This window comes from Vombatus ursinus, unplaced genomic scaffold (assembly GCF_900497805.2).
Source record: "Vombatus ursinus unplaced genomic scaffold, bare-nosed wombat genome assembly UNPS02014821.1, whole genome shotgun sequence".
In the NCBI taxonomy this organism is placed as follows: Eukaryota; Metazoa; Chordata; class Mammalia; order Diprotodontia; family Vombatidae; genus Vombatus; species Vombatus ursinus.
Window position 1 is genome coordinate 4,554,745 of NW_020954599.1, and position 14,262 is coordinate 4,569,006.

The following is a 14,262-nucleotide window of genomic DNA, read 5'->3' on the forward strand; positions in this document are numbered from 1 at the left end:
CACACACACACACTACTCTGAGGAGAGGTTCAAATAACACACACACACATATTACTCTGAGGAGAGGTTCAAATAACACACACACACACACAGATTGGGAACTACAGGCTAAGAGGTTAACAGGTCCAACACTCCCTTTATATAGACGAAGAAACCGAGACCCAGAAAAGTTAAAGCTCAAACTAATTTAGTGATTTGAGGTCTTACAGTGCCTCACAGCTGCCAATGAAAAGAGCCCTCAGTTTTTATAATTGTAAATATGGACAACGTGACTGAATACAATTCTTCGTATTGTTTACAAATTCTCTTTTCCTTTATTTCAATCAAATGGCTAACCTCAACTAATCTTATAATTTGCCCTTCTTTTCCTGAAATTTTATTCAAGTCAATAAACATTTCTGAAAGAGGACAAATCTGAATAACATAAAGTTCTAGTTAGCTGGAAATTTTATTTTGCTCACAAGATGCCAAAAAAAAATTAACAATGGAAATTATGCTTTAAAAAGTGGCACACATTTGCATAGGTATAATCCATCCAGTCTACATCTGCCACTGTTAGCTAAATTGTCTGCACATCTGCTTTTATTTGAAGTTTTATTAATGGAAAGAATTTGATCTTAGAATGAGATTCCCATAACAGAAGCTATTTCAATTTCATCTCGGTTATATGGAGACATTCAAAGTAGTATCTATTACACATCACTACTAAAAAGATTTTTAAATCCAACAGAATGTTCATCACTACTACAGTGAACCAAAGTGAACTAAGTGTTCTATTAAAAAGAAAAAGTAGTCAAATATGGGAAACGCAGCTTTTTTTCTCCCTGTGGTAAAATTTAGCAAATTTCTGCTTACTTATAATAAAATTATGCTTCTTGCATCCTTCTTTACATAAGTTTCTTTGAACATCTCCAAACAAAACAAAAAATCTTAAGGAATATATGAGAAAAATTTATGTAAGGGAGTATAAAAGAGTTGGCTACTTTGTAATATAATTAACACAAATCAGTTTCTCTGTCTGTGAAACAGGGATATTTCTACTCATAATTTATCCAAAGGAAGAGTTTCCCAACAGCATTGGAAATTTCGTTGTTCATTTCATGTTGAAATTATTGGCTCCTAAGCATTAAGAACTCTTCTCTGGAAAATTAAAGCATTTCAAAGAGCTACAAACATACATAAGAATATATTGTCATCTGTAGTACAAAGAGCAGTATACATATCCAACATGCTAAAGTTTATTTTATTTTTCTGGCCCAAGTGGGATGTAACCCTCAAAATATTTCTACATGTTTGAATCTGTAAATATCATAGATCCTAAGATAGCAAATCTTAGGTCTGTTAAGGAACCTTCTGTGTTATTTATTATGCTAGAGAAGTGACGAAGATATCACCTTGGTTTTTCTAAGAGGCAGTATTACTCGTAAAATTACTGAGACTGGTCTAACTAACTGCCTTCTTTTTATCTTCCCACAGCTGTGAAAATAAAATTATCCTGGCCTTGTGAAATTCTTTCTAGCCACAACATCAACATAGTAGCCAAAACACACAAGGTTAGAGTAAAACCCATTTTCAGCTGCTGTACTGCACACAAAACAATCACAACTCACCCACTTCCTACTTCTTCAAACCAATAACACCCACTTAGACTTTTGTTTACCTCCATGAATCAGTCTCCTAGTCTTCATCCTACATGATGGCCAAGAGCTGGAGAGCACCTATTACAATGAGCATTCAGAAGATCAAGCCTAATTAATGTATTAAACGTCATTCGAAGGGTACAAGGCATAGTGGGGGAAACACTTTGTTCAGAGAAAGGAAATATCTGGGATCCTGTAACAATCAGATGCTCTACACAACAGTCTCTGCAATCTTTCTAGACTCAAAAATTCTGGTTTATCAAAAGAATTTCAAAAGATAATCCACAAATATTTCCACATTTCACAAATGTTCAAATGTGACTTTTTCTTCTGTAAAACATCAAGGCAGGGTGACATAGTAGTGAGCAAGTCTCAGAGCCAGAAAGAGCTGGCTTTCAAACTCCTGCCTCAAGACATATTGGATGTGTGACCCTGGGTCAGTCATTTAGTGTCTCTGTGCACAGAGCAACTTAAAAGCTGCAGAGAAAATACCACCTTGCATTGATAGAGAGCAGTCTTTCATCTGGAAGCTTCCTAGACCGATAAAATCACAGGTCCCGCTCTTCTCAAACAAACTGACCCTATTAAACATGCTCAAAGAGAGGATTCCTATCAGTTCAAAAGCCTTAATTTATAATGCAAGAGAATCACTTCATATGGGCTAAACTGGAAAAGAACAGCATTTCAGAGTTGGGAAGGGAACCATCCAGCTGGGCCTCTCAGGAGGAGAACCTGAAGTCCAGGGAAGTGAGAGACATTGGAATGCCTTGCTTGGAACTGAAAAACGACAGAGCTGGTTTTGAAACCCAGGTCCTCCAACTCCAAATCTGTAGACCATATTACTTAATTGGATAATTTCATCCTGAGTTCTCTGTACCGATCCTCCTTTTCAATATGTGCCAGCATTTTTTCTCCAAACAAATCTTAATAGCTAGAACTGGGAAAAACTCTAGAAAGAAAAATATGATTTAAATCTTCCAATTTCAAGTGGCACATTGTAATCTAGTGTAACACTAGTAAGCAAAATGAATCCCTAGCACCTCATCTTTTTACCTTTTTCACCTGGGGAGGGTTAAAGAGTATGGTATTAATAGCCAAACTCTAAGGGACCTAACACATTTGAAAATGAATACCTTTGTCGCACAACCAAGAATAAGAATCCAAGAAAGAGCTTTCTTATGTGTCAAACAAGTTACCCCACAAGACCCACTGGCAAGACGTAGCAGAAGTCCATTGTTCAGTCCGTGTATTAGGTGAGACCCTCAGTTTCTTAATATTAAAACAACTAATAGGATGAATTTAAATATAAGACATACCTGGTTCAATTCTATTGGCCTCAATCCAGGGTAAAATAATAATAATAATAATAATAAGGTAGTATGCTTGAATCATTAAGATATTCAACACCTAAGTGAAATAACTGGGTTTTTTTTTTCCAGTTTCTGAAAGTTCATTTCAATTGACCAATAAGAATGTACTCACTACCTACTGTGTGCCTATTATTATATGTTCTAGAGCAGCTGGATCAAACAGAAAAGGGGGCTAATAAACCATACACAAAGATTCCTGTGGGTTAGTTTTAAAATGTCTTACCTGTTTTATTGTATTTTGTAAATATTTCTCGACTACACTTTGATCTGGTTTGAGCCACACTTGGGAGTATGATGGGCCAGGTGTGTGCTTATCACCTCAGATCCAGTGAATGTAACGACTGTCATGCAGGAAACCACCATGGATTTGGAAACAGGTAGCGTGAAGAAATTGTGGGAACTGAGTAAACCACACTGACTCCACCTTGTGACTCTATTCTGGATCTAGCTCAGCTCTTTTCCTATTCAGTTATGGATCTAGTCCAATGTCTGTCTTGTGAAAAAAAATTTATTCAATTATGGGAATTATTGGAAGGCTTCACTGCATTGTTTCAACCTAGCCCTGCGTGTCTGGGAAGATGGACCACCTGCACCTGCTGCTTAGACACTCTTAATCAAGAACCTAGGTTTTGCTGACCAGAAACCCGGTCAGATCCAAAGACTGACGCAAGAAGTTTTCTCACACTCACATGCCTCAAGCCACATCTTCTCTGAAAACTGGCTTCATAGAGGTTAATCAGTTATTCTTTCCATGTTCCTTTGATTGAATACAGACACTTAGGGGGAGTTTAACACCTCTTTTTCTGACCTCAGGAAATTATACCTATTCACTCTCCCTCTCCCATCATAGAAAGTCCCGAATCTTCCCTCCAATTAGAAATTAAATTATCTATTTTTTTATCCTGGTTAATTGCTTTCTTTTATAAGAAAATTTGGTTAATTGTTTTTCTGGGGGGGGGGGGGTGCGAGTTAATCAGGGTTAAGCGACTTGGCCAGAGTCACATAGCTATTAAGTGTCAAGTGTCTGAGGTCATATTAGAACTCAGGTCCTCCTAACTCCAGGACAGGTACTCTATCCACTCTAACCTAGCTGCCCCTTGATCAATTGTTTTTAATGCATAAAAATCTGTAGTGAGGGTTCACTGCCAGAGCTAAGGAAGGCTTGGTCCCGATTTGTTATGCAATTGGCATGCATTGCTCAATTAATTGATATGCTCAGAAGCTCAAACTTTTGTTTCCTTAATCATTTCATCTTTCATCAACCACAGTAGGAAGAGAAAACTAATCCTCACAAAATGATTTGAAAACCTGAAATACCAGATCGTGTGGCATTCAATATGATGTACAGTAAAAATTCAAGGTAGGAGGGGCAGCTAGGTGGTGCAGTGAATACAACTCTGGCCTTGGACTCAGGAGGACCTGAGCTCAAATCCAGCCTCAGACACTTGACACTTACCAGCTGTGTGACCCTGGGTAAGTTACTTAACCCCGATTGCCCCACCAAAAAGGAAAAATTTTTAAAAAAATAAAATAAAAAATTCAAGATAGGGATTGATTAGCATGGACTTCTTAGAGAATGTGGTATATAAAGTAGGCCTTGAAGGATTAATAGTGTTTTAATAGCTCAAGGATGGTAAAAAGAGCATTGCACATATTGTGAAACAATATAAGAAAAGGAATTGGTGATGAAAATAGCATTTAAAGCAGAATATTCTATTGCTAGAATTTAAAATAGATTGTAATATAAGAATAATATAATTTATTGTAACATAATATAATATAAGGTTGAAAGATAGAAGGTCTAACGGCAGGAAGACCAGATAGGATGTTATTACAAGAATCAAGGCATGAAATGATGATGCTGGTGGTGGTAGGAATGAAGAGAATCACAGGAACCACGAATTTAAGAGTGGAAATAAGAATTCAGTGAACATCTAGCCTAACCAAACCCCAAAAATAAATCCCACTGCAACACAGAAATAATTGGTCATCCAGCCTATGTTAAAAACCTCCAGTAGTAGGGAACACACCACCTTCTGGAGCACCCATTCCCCTTTTGGATAAATTTGACTGTTGAAAGCTTTTCCTGGCATCAATCCTAGATGTGATCTTGATCTAATTTTTCTTTGAAAAATTCCTCCATTTGCATCTGGTTTTGTCTTCTGGAAATAACAACTGCAACCTGTAACACCACCAACCATGACCGCCACCACAATAATGATAATAAGTAGCATTTATACAGAACCTTAAGGTTTGCAAAGGGCTTTGCAAATAACACTTTATCCTCATGACAACCCTGGAGGAAACATACTGTCATTATCCCCTTTTACAAATGAGAGAACGAGGTATAAATGCTATATTCCCACAAAAGGAACAGTGACACAGCTATTAAGAGTCTGAGGCCAGATCTGAACTCAGTTTTCCTGACTCCAGGGGTCCAGCATTCTCTCCACTGTGCCACCTAGACGCCAAGATGCAAAAAGACCTAGCGTGATTTCTCTTCTGCATGACAATTCTTCAAAAACTTCAAAAACTTCATTTGACTGGGAGCTCTGTCTCCTATGGGCTACAATACCTAATTCTCATAAGTGGATTCAAGGCCTTTCACACCAGCCTTGAAGCCTTCATCTGGACGTTCTCCGTCTTATCAGAGTCCGTGTTCTCCACATTCTAAGTAAACTGGCCTAACTGCATTTCCCTCACATGACAGTCTACCTCCAGCTTCCATGACTTTGCACAGGCTGTCCTCCTCCATGCCTACAATGTTCTCCTCTCACCATCATCTCTTAAGAACGCCTAGCTTTCTTCAAGGCTCAGCTCAAGAGCCAAGGCCTCCAAGACGCCCTTCCTGAATTCTCCAATCTGTAGGGTCTTCCTCTACCTCCCAAAAAATCACGTATATTTGTTTGATACATATCCTATAAATACTTATCTATGAACATGTTGCATTCTGCTAGTAGAATGTGAATTTCCTGAAGGCAGGAACTATCTTAGTTTTGTATCTGTACCCCCAATGCCTAACACATTGCCTAAAACTTAACGGATGCTTAATAAATGCTTATTGATTTACTGATCACCAAGTTGATTTTTTTTAATGTAAGTGTAAGGCTTGACATTTATTTCCATTAAATTTCATCTTTTAGATTAAACTTAATGTTCTAGTCCATTAAGATCTTTTTGCATCCTAGCCATCATATAATGTGTTATATATCCTTCTCAATTTTGGGTCATCTACAAATGCAGCAAAAATATCAGCTATGCATTTATTCAAGTCAAAAAATTCAATTCATGAATATTTGTTAAGCACTCATTACATGTGAGGTTTCAAACATTCCAAGTTCACCCTACAATTTCAAAACTATTGGCTTCATTTCAAAGACAAATATTCCACTTTCTAGGTAAGGTCTTGAAAAGACCTCGCTGTCATACCATGTTTAGGAAAGCACTGTTGAAAGATATAAATAAAAATTTTAAAAGAAAAAGGGAAATCTAGGGATAAGATATAAAAGTAATTAAATCTCGATCTCTTATTTTTGTCAAAGAAGAGTACTTTTCTACATATTAATAAAGTACCCTGGCAAAATACCAGTTTACTATATTGTTTACATGAATGATGTAAGTAAAATGTTGTTCAAGAATACTACGGTTTTCATTTGACTTGGCTAGACATCCGATATTGCCTGTTTTTCAGGGCTAAGCCTTAAGTTACAAAGTACCAGAGTTTTACAAATCTCAAACATCAAATACAAATTCAGTCTTGAATTGCTCTAGGAAACTTTCCAACTGTTTCAAATCCAATGGAAACTCAACACAACATGCGTACTGTTGTTTTATAGCTTTTCATGACACTCTAATGACATCACCAACCACCATATTGTCAAGAGCTATTAATTAAATGTTGAAGAGTTTCAACATAAAGCTCTGGTTTACATCCATGGTTTACATCTGGTTTACACAGGAGCTGGAAAATACAACCTAGTTACAAAAGAGAAAAGGAAAGAATAGTAAGAGCTGAGTAGTTCTTGTTGCTCATTAAAATAGCATCTGTAGCAGAATCTATAAACTGTTGGTGCTACCCTCATCATCTATTCCCTTCTCCATACACGGAAGACTAATAAAACAGCCAGATTGTGTCACACTAGTCAAATGTCACCTCTTCATCCCCTGCCACCTTAAAGTCTTAGTTTCTTTGGGGTCACCACCTGGGAGGTAGCATAGTACTGTCGAAACAGGCTTGAATTTCTAATCACAGCACTCGAGCTCAAATTCTGACTGCGATGTACCTTGTATGACCTTGACCAAGTCATTTCATCTTTGGGGATCTCAGTGTTCTCAACTAAAAGTGAGAAGATCAGATTACATGGCCTGTGCAATGCCTTTGAATTATTACCCTCTCCATCAGTATACGGCCTCAGTCAGGGCAAAGGGCTCACTTTTGCCAATTAATGCCTTTTGAATGGACTCTCGCTATGGTTCTACAGCCACTCAGAAAGGCTCCCCTTCAGCAGACACTCGATAGAGCAGAGCCAATTACAGAAAGTCTGCCCATGCTCCAAACTGGAGAGTGAGACCCTCCCTTCCCACAAAATCATGGACAGAAGCAGGCTAATCAGCCTCTTCCACATGGGGCTTGACAGCTGTTCCTGAACACCAGTCTGTGGTCCCCATCCACCATTGCACTCATAGCCTTGATATCACGACATGTTTGGGGTCTTCCCATAGGACTCATAGTAGCATATGTTGCCACCCAAGTTAGAGAAAGCAGCACTTCTCTGCAACTATAATTTCACAACCACAAACATGTGTGTCCACAGCAGTATCATCATCATCATCATTAACCAGATGTTGTATTTACAAGAACCGACTCTGCTACAGTGTGGGGAATCTCTGGGTCCAGTCTCTGAGTTAGCAGAGTCCCACCTCAGACTTTGGACATCATTCTTCTTAAACTACCCTCAGTTCTGGAATCTTCTCCTCTCTCACTTACACTCAGTTCCTTCTAGCCCATGTTTCTCTTGATCGACGGAAAGGAACCCTTGAATTTGAAGCTAGAGGACTTGGTTCGAATCCTGCCTCTGCCCCAGGAAACCTTAGGCAAATCATTTCATCTCTCTATGCCTCAACTTTGTCTTCTGTAAGATAAAAAAGAAAAACCAGATGACCCTCTAAGATTCCCTCTATGTCTAAAGCTAAGATCATATGATACCAAGTTCTCTTTCTAACTCTACCTTCCTCTTACACCAAAGCCACTTCTCTCTCCTCTGCAAGAAGAGGCTTTATTTGGCTCTACTTTTCTAGTTACTTCTCAGCACCTTGGAGAAAGGACCTTGAGAGCATTTGGAGCCCAAGATCAAAACAGTGTCAAACTGACCTTTCCCTTCTGCTTTTCCTAATGTGGAATACCCATCATATTCATGCTACAAACTCCATTCCAAATCTAACTTAGCTAAAAACATACTGATTTCTCTCACTATGTAGAGACTATATATATATCACAATTATTCCTTTTCCCAACATATCCAATTCAACCTTATCTTTTAAGGATCAGCTTTTCCCCCAAATAACTTCTCGTCCTTCATAAATTAGCATTTACAATGAAGGAACATTATCTGATAGCTTCTGTGTGCTGACAAAAGGATTGTGCTTAATACATACATACAGTGGCAAAGGGTGATCGTCATCACACTCCCAAATACTAAGAATGATGCAGAGATACATCTACTTCACCTCAAAAGAAATGTTCTATCTCTCCATATAGGTGGTTTATTGTTGCCTTTTTTTTTAAATAAAGTCATCCAGTTGACTAAGTATAACTAAAAACAATTTCAGTTGACTAAAAATAACCTTAATATTCTTTTAAAACTAATTATGAACATATACATATGCGGTCATCTCAAAATAAATGCAATAATTTGTAACACTTCTTATTGAAGTACTAAAAAAAAAAAAAGTACACACACATCCAGTGGGGACTGACACATTTAGTCATCATGTTGCTTCCCTACTCCTCTTCATCACATAGTAGATTAAGTCAAAATTCTCATTCTGCTATTCATGCCAACTTAATCTCTTCAGCCTTCTCTCATACTTCTCTCTACTGAGTGATTTCTACTCTATTCTGAGGTCAGATCTGTCTCCCTGCTGTCCCTATACAACCAAGCTCATTTCCATAGCTCTCATTTTCATGACTGTGCTCTTCATGCTTTCACTCCATTTTTTTTCCCATATAACTTTCCAGATGACCCCAGTCAAGATGGCTCTCTAGGAAATAAGACACTGAACTTGGAGCTGGGAAGATCTAGGTTCAAATCCTGCTTCAGATACTCCCTAGCCATGTGACCCTCTACAAGCCATTTCAACTTCTTGAGTCTGTTTAGCAATCCATAAGATGAGGAGCATAAAATCAGTGGCCGTGGAGTTCCTTCCCTGGCCTAGATCTCTGACGCTCCATTCCCTTACTCACCAGACACAGTAACTGTTCCCTATATCACATTATGGCATTTAATTATATACTGTCTTTTAAAGCCACATGATACCAGGATGTGCTATAAAGAATCAAGCCCATCCTTTTCATTTTATAGATGAGCAAATTAGCTCCAGTGAGACTGAGTCTTTTCTAAGTAGTTCATGAGTAAAAAAAATTTTGAAACAGGTCAGCAACTCTCATATGCCCTGTTTGGAATCTCCCCAAGGCAGCTAGTGCAGTGCAGAGCATACAATAGGCACTAATGGAGACCTATTGAACGGAATTGTTACTACAAACACTCTCAGTTTCTCGTTTATTGGAGTGGGAGGGGGTAGAAGTATAATGCAATATGCGTACAGAAAATTAACACACTCTACTCTGAAGACAAGAAGAAACAGGTTATGATATTAACATGTTAAATGCCCAAACAGGCAGCATTTTATCAATCTCCTGATCTTAAGATGTCTTTCAAACACTGTGTTCACAGATACTGGAATTCCAAAAAAGTGTTTGTCAAAGGGGAGTGGTGGTGAAATCATGCCCGTTGTTCTGGCTTCTGCTGGTGCATTTGAAAACGAGAGCAAATAAAATCCCTTTCTGAAAGCCGTAAATAAAGTCTAGTGATTCATTTTGATTGACCTCTGGGCTCTGCCTACTCGCCTTTCACTAGCCCCCTACAGGAATGCAAATCACTCATTGCCTTAACACCTTCAGATCAGTACCAGCTGGCAGACAAATGGAGAAGTCCAAGGGTGAAACCTACAAACGCAAATGCTTCAGGGATTTTTCCACAGATTCCATTTATTTATTTATTTATTTTTATTTTTTACAAAATGCAGTACGAAAGTAAACTACAGCAGAAAGAGATAACTCACAGATGAATATTGCAGCAAGCATAGAAGGAATGGAAACCCTGCTACCCAACTCCACGTGAGAAGGGTTCTCTTACCTGGTATTAGAACAAATTCTGAATGCCACTGTTAAATTGTAGATAGAGCTTGTATCTTTGTGACTCTGTAATCTGTAAAGGAAGAATAAATTAGCTATAGCAACTGCAGAAAACACATTCAGTATAAGGATCAAATTTCCTTTTACCAAAAACTAAACTATAAATCTTTCATTTTACTTTTGAAAGCTGTATGGATTGGAGCTGCTTGTCTTTAATGGCATGCCAGTACAAAGAACTAGTATTTTTTTAGACTCGGGCATTTGCAGAGCCTTATTACAACTAAAGAATAGCAGAAAAGCCTAGGTTCTCCTCACCCCAATGGGGGAGGGGGAAGAAACACTTGTGTACCAAGTTACCAACATTTGGCAGGAAACATTTTAGCAAACAAAGACTGAGAGTAAGAGAGAGCATGCAGAAATGAAATTCTAAGACAGAGAAAAAGGACCATTTAGCAAATATTTTGAATCATCTCTATTCAGATCAGCATACTAGATGCTGAGGGAGATACAAAAGTCAAATAAAGTAGGCAAACTATCTACATGGAGACTATACTATTTCCATGGTATAGTGGAAAGAATTGAATTCGGAGTCAGAAGGCCTGGGAACAAATCCCACTCCTCTGTCCCTAAAGCTATATGACTTTGGTCAAGTCATGTAAGTTCTCTAAGTCTCAAGTTTCCTCATCAATAAAATAAGGGGGATTGGATTTAAATTTAAATTAGTTCCACTTTCCCGTTCAGTTCTAAAGTTCTGTTATTCTAAGACCTAAGCAGATATATGATATGATAGAAGTATACTGGAGAGGTATAAAACAAAGTGTTATGTGTGGTGCAAAGAAAAAGGTCATTATGACAAGGTAATTTAGGGAAGACGTGGAGAAGGAAATGACATGTGAGCTGGGTATGAGCTTAACAGGTAAAGGCTGGAAAAGAACACATTCAAAGCACGGCACATGGCAAAGAGTACATGGATGTAAGCAATGTCAATAAGACTTTTTCGAAAAAGACGAGGACCTTGAATGTCAGACAAATAAGTTTGAACTTTTCTCTATAAGCAATATAGAGTTGCTAATGATTTTTGAATCGAAGATCGACAAGATCAGATATGGGCAAAAACAATATGGCACAGATAAAATGCTGGGCTTAAATGTTACCTTACTTTGAATCTTTAGCAAATACTGAACTAGCTGTATAACCTTTTTAAGCTCAAGCAGCCCCTGTCCCCTCACAAATAAAATTGATATAATAATACCTGCAGGACTCATTTGTCGTGATGACCGAAGGATTGCTTTGCAAACTTTAGAGCCCTTCTCTGTAACTTGCTTACAACCGTGACCTATGAGTTATCCCCCTTTTCAACTTTTCAGAGATTGGAGTGTTCTGCTCACAGGATATTCGTGTTAAAAACATAAACTTTTGTTTCAGGGAGAAGTCTAGGATTATTAAAAGAATCCAATTCCTTATGTAGTTGTAGAAAATAAACATGTGTTGGCCTGAAGAGATAGAAATGATACTTCAACAAATTCAAATTCAATAAACATTGATTAAGCCCCTACCATGGAAAATATCATATTAGGCACTAGGAGAGATATAGAGAACAATAAGGTTCCTGACCTCATGGAATTTACAAATGAGTAGGAGAATATGACATTTGTACCACCACCACCAAGTCTAAAAAATTAAAAATGAGTACATTAAAATGGTATAATGTGCTATGCAATGTCTGAAAGAGGAAAGATCACTCCTGTTAGGGATAAATACACCCCCCATTTCCTCCCTGCTAAATCCAATGACTGTTTTTGTTTCAATCCTACTTGACCTCTCTGCAGAAAATGATCATGGTGACCACCTTATGCTTTTTATTACTCTTCTCCCTTAACTCCCATGACACTGGATTCTTTGACTTGATGACTAGCCCTTCTCTGTCTCTTTTGCTAGCTCCTCATCCCATTTTTTAAAGCATTTATCAAAATTCTATCTTGGTCCTCTACTCTTACTTTTTATACATTCTTCCTCAGTGGCATCATCCACAAATATTGTTTCAATTATTACTTCTATACAGATGGCTTCCAAATTTGTATCGCAACCCTAAACATTTCCCAGTTCCATATTTCCAGCTTACTGATGTTGGCCTTCACTGATGTGTCCTGTTAATATCTTAAAAATTGACAGAGAAAACTGAAATCATCTCCTTTAAAACATTTCCCTTTCCCACAAGTTTTCTATATCTTGGTACCACGTAACCACCATGCTTGTCTCCTAGACTCATAACCTTAGAATCATCTTGGATTCTTTTCCTTCATCCAATTAAGACCAAGTTCTATCATTTCCAGCCCCAAAACAGCTCTTACAATGACATAATATAGTGACAAGGTTGGAGTGGAGAACACCTGAGCTCAAATTCTGCCTCTGATACTTACTAGTTAGATTATTAGCTCCTCCAGGGCAGAGACTGATTTTTGCCTTTCTTTGTATTGTGAGTAACACAGTTTCTGGTGTATGCATGGTAGGTGCTTAATAAATGCTTACCGACTCATTGACTAGTTTTATGATGCTGGGCAATTACACATAATCTCTTTGGACCTCATCTGTTAAATGTAGATAATAAAAATGGTAGATAATAATAAATATAGATAAAATGGCAACTTAACTCATGGAAGTTTTGTGAAGATCAAAAAAGACAAAATGAAGGACTTTGTAAACCTTAAGGCTCTATACAAAGGTTAGCTTTTATAATCTCCCACTATATCAACCTGTCTTCGAGACCATCAGTATACTACTCAATAGGCTGTTACAAAAACAAAAACAAAAAACAAAAAAAAAAATTCTATTTAGTCTTTCCATCTCCAATCTCTTCCCTCTATAATCTGCCTTTTAGGGGCAGCTAGATGGCACAGTGGATAGAGTATCAGCCCTGGAATCAGAAGAACCTGAGTTCAAATTTGACCTCAGACACATAATAGTTACTAGCTGTGTAACTCTGGGCAAGTCACTTAACCCCAATTGCCTTGTAAAAAAAATATACATATATAATCTGCCTGCTACACTACTGAATAGGTAATATTCCTAAAGCACTGATAATGAATGTGTCAGTCCTCTACTAAAATATCATTGTGCCTAAAGAATAAAGTGTAAATCCCTTGACATGACATTCAAGGCCCTCCAAACTCTAACTCCAATCTTGTTCTCTAGTCCGATCTCATACAAATCTTCTATCCTCCTCCATTCTTGTCTTGCTTTCTCCCATCTCTGTGCCTAGACTCACAGAACTGGCTCACTGTATCCATATGTGAAAATACATTCATTCAAGACCAGAATGTCACCTCCTCCATGACACCTTCCCTGATTTCATTGTCCCCACCAAATAAAAGTGATTTATCACAGCACTTCCCCTGGTTCTTCCAATACATTCTACCTTCCTATCTTATATATTTATGTGTGTGTGTGTGTGCGTGTATATATATACACATATATATATATATACACACACACAAGTCATAGATTCTCTCTCTCCCCATTAAATTATTATACTACCTAGCTCTTGATCTAATGTTTTCTCAAGTTAGAATGACAGGAGAAAAAAACTCTGCTTAGATGAGACCATATCTAAAACACTGCATTCAGTTTGGGGTGCCACATTTTGAAAAATATATTGAACAGAAGCTGATGAATGAAACTGTATATAAGGAGAAGAGAAAAGAAACATGAATATGAAAAATTCAGAAAAGCATAAGAAGATTTAAATGAAATGATAGTGAAATATAAAAAACCTGGAAAAGTTCATACATAATCACTCCAAATATAGAAATGGAAAAGAACCCTAAGAAAAAGTCAAACA

General features: G+C 37.6%; 1 protein-coding gene across 1 annotated transcript in view; it reads right to left on the reverse strand.

Moving 5' to 3' along the window:
• Positions 1-14,262, reverse strand: part of BMPR1B (bone morphogenetic protein receptor type 1B) — a 349,176-nt gene that overhangs the window by 259,318 nt on the left and 75,596 nt on the right. Inside the window, exon 2 of the mRNA XM_027837474.1 lies at positions 10,426-10,497. The gene's annotated coding sequence lies outside the window, so the exon portion shown is untranslated. The remainder of the gene's footprint in view (positions 1-10,425; positions 10,498-14,262) is intronic.